The sequence below is a fragment of the Pinus tabuliformis genome, chromosome 1_1 (assembly GCF_031772625.1).
Source record: "Pinus tabuliformis cultivar Carrire ecotype Pingquan chromosome 1_1, CPIR1, whole genome shotgun sequence".
Classification (NCBI taxonomy): domain Eukaryota; kingdom Viridiplantae; phylum Streptophyta; class Pinopsida; order Pinales; family Pinaceae; genus Pinus; species Pinus tabuliformis.
Window position 1 is genome coordinate 923671762 of NC_142297.1, and position 3589 is coordinate 923675350.

Genomic DNA, 3589 nt, shown 5'->3' on the forward strand with positions numbered 1-3589 from the left:
TGCGAACTCTACCAAAGGGAGATACTCTTCCCATTTCCATTGCTGATGTATCACATACATCCTTAACATGTCCATTAATATCCTATTGACCCTCTCTATCTAACCATCTATCTACGTATGATAAGTTGTGTTGAAGATCAACTTTGTGCCCAAACTTGCAAATAGCTCCTTCCAAAACTTGGAAGTGAACTTTGCATCCCTGTCTGGCACAATATTCTTCGGAATGCCATGCATTCTAACAACATCTATGATGAATACTTGTGCCAAATCACCAGATGAGAACATAGACTTCACCGAAATGAAGTGTGCAACCTTTGTTAACCCATCCACAATAACCATGATGGAATCATGCTGCTTCACTGTCTTCACCAACCCTGTGATGAAGTCCATGGAAATGACATCCCATTTCCATTTTGGAATTGCAATCAATTATAGCATTCCACCTAGATGTTTACACTCTACTTTCACTGGTTGACAATCAAAGCATCTAGCCGCAAACTCTGCTAAATCCCTCTTCAAATTCAGCCAATAGTAATACCTCTTCACCGCTGTCAGTGTTTCTTGATAACTTGGGTTACCTGAATATGGTTTCGCATGAAATTTCCTCAATATCACCTTATTGAGCTCACTGTTATCCTGTCTCAAATCCTGACCAATCCATCTACTATAAGACAATAGTCCATGCCTTGTGCACTTGCACTTGTACTTGTACTTGTGCCTGTAGATGTACCACTACATGTACCTATTGTTGAAATGTGGCAAGAAGAATATTCCAATTTTAATTTGTCCTTGAATTAAGATTGAAATTAAAATTCGAATTTAGTGTTATGAAACCAACTCAAGAAAAGATAGAAAAGATAGATCAACGCCTTAGAATTCAGCCTCTTCGAGGGGGCAACCTCCTTTACATTACATAAATGAACAATTCTTGGATGATTCAAATAACAAAACCTCCTTTCTATATATAGGAGTCTAAGGAGTCACAAAATAATCCAGGCGACCTAACAATAATAATATAAAGCCACAAAAATAACAATAGAGGGATTCTATGGGGCACAGTAATAACAATATGGGGGCAATAGGGGCACAACAATATTAATAAGGGGTATAACTACAATAGTAATGGGGTAATCACTAGTATTATAGGGACCCAACATGCCCCTCGCCTTCAAAAAAGTGTTGTCCTCAATGCTTGAGTAGTTCTGGATACTTCTACATAAAATTCTCATCCTCCCATGTGGAATCTTCAGCAGATAAGTTCTTCCACTTGATAAGATACTCTGAAATTGATCGATTTCGTAGCTGTCAAGTTCTTGTTTCTATGACTGCTTCCGGTTCCAATATAATTTTTCCTTCCTCATCAAGTTCTGGCAATATTGTTTGAACTGGGAGCTTGTCGCCTATAACCTTCTTTAAACATGAAACATGGAAAACTGGGTGCAATCGAGAGGCTGTAGGAAGCTCCAATTTGTATGCCATAGTACCAATCTTTTGCAACACCTTGTATGGACCGTAATACTTTAGTGATAATTTATTATCCTTCTTAGCTTGCTTGAGGGACATTTGCTTATATGGTTGTAGCCGTAGGAATACCCAATCACCTACATCAAAACTTCTTTCACTGCGATGTTGATCTGCCTGTTGTTTCATTCTATTTTGTGCCAACAAGAGGTTATCCTTTAAGAGTTGGAGGACTTGTTGTTGATGTTCGATGTGATGTTCCACTGCCTGAACCTTAGAATTTTCTCTTAAATATGATGTGATGGATGGTGGTTGATACCCATAAAGTTCCATAAATGGGGTCATTTTTGTTGCTGTATGGAAGGAAGTGTTATACCACCATTCAGCGAGAGGCAACCATTTGACCCATTGCGTCTGTTTATCAGATACAAAGCAACGAAGATATCCTTCCAAACATTTGTTTACTATCTCAGTTTGCCCATCAGATTGAGGATGATAAGATGAGCTATGAGCCAACTGAGTACCAAGACAAGAAAATAATTCTGTCCAAAAATTTCCAGTGAAAATGGGATCTCTGTCACTTACAATAATCTTTGGGTTTCCATGTAGTTTTTGAATTGTTTCCATAAATGAAGTAGAAACTGTACTGGCTTTAAATGGATGTGATAATGCACAAAAGTGTGCATACTTGGTAAGTCTGTCAACTACCACCATGATGACACTTTTTCCCTCAGACTTGGGTAAACCTGTGATAAAATCCATTGAAACCTCCTCCCAACGTTGGCTTGGAATGGATAAAGGTTGTAATAGACCCGGTGTATTAATTGTTTCAACTTTATTTTGTTGGCAAACCAAACATTCCACCACAAACTTTTGAATATCTGATTTAAGGCCATCCCAAAAAAATTCCTTCTTAACCCTGTGGTAAGTTTTTAGAAATCCTGAGTGCCCTCCTAAGGGAGAAGTGTGCAATTCCATAAGAATCTTTTGTTTTAGCTGGGAATTCTTACAGAGGTATAAGCGATCTTTGTACCATAACGAATCATTTTACCAGCTAAATGTATCAGACATACTGGAATCTTGTTGTAGCTTTCGAATAAGTGCCCACACTTCTTCGTCATTCTTCCATTCCTCCCTTGCTTCGTTTATCCAATCTGGTTGGATAATAGAAATGGCGCACAACAATGCTTCCACATCCTCATCCTTTCTTGAGAGTGCATCTGCCACCACATTTTTCTTCCCTTTTTTGTAGATGATTTCAAAGTCATAACCCAACATCTTTGTGACCCACTTTTGTTGCTCTTCAGAGGATAATCTTTGTTCTAAAAAGTATTTAAGGCTATCATGATCTGTTTTTACCTTGAAGTGTCTTCCCATTAGGTAGGGTCACCATTTCTTAAGTGCATGGAGTATTGCCAACATTTCCTTCTCATAAATAGCTTTGCTTAAAAACTTTCCCTTGATTGGACGACTTTCAAAAGCAATGGGACTTTCATCTTGCATTAGAACAGCACCAATTCCATTTCCTGAAGCATCACATTCCACAATAAAGGTTTTTGTGAAGTCTGGTGTAGCTAAGACCGGTGCTTGGCACATTACCTCTTTAAGATGTTCAAAGGCCTTTGTTGCTTCCGGAGTCCATGAAAATGCATCTTTCTTCAATAATGTTGTTAGAGGTGCTGCTATTCTCCCATAATTCTTAACAAACTTGCGATAATACCCTGTCAACCCAAGAAATCCTCGCAGATGCTTTATGGATGTGGGGATTTTCCATTCCTTAATGGCTTTAATTTTGCTAGGGTCTACCTTAAATCCTTCATGAGATACAATATGACCCAAATATTCCACCTCCTGGACTCCAAAGAAACATTTGGATCTTTTTGCATATAATTGTTTCTCCTCCAATACTTGTAGCACCCTGTCAACATGTTCAACATGATCCTTCCAAGACTTGCTGTAGATTAGTATATCATCAAAAAATACTGTCACAAATTTTCTAAGGAATGGTTTGAAAATTGAATTCATCAAACCTTGAAATGTTGAAGGTGCATTGGGAAGGCCAAAAGGCATGACCAAAAATTCATAATGACCCTCATGAGTTCTACATGCTGTTTTTGGAATGTCTTCA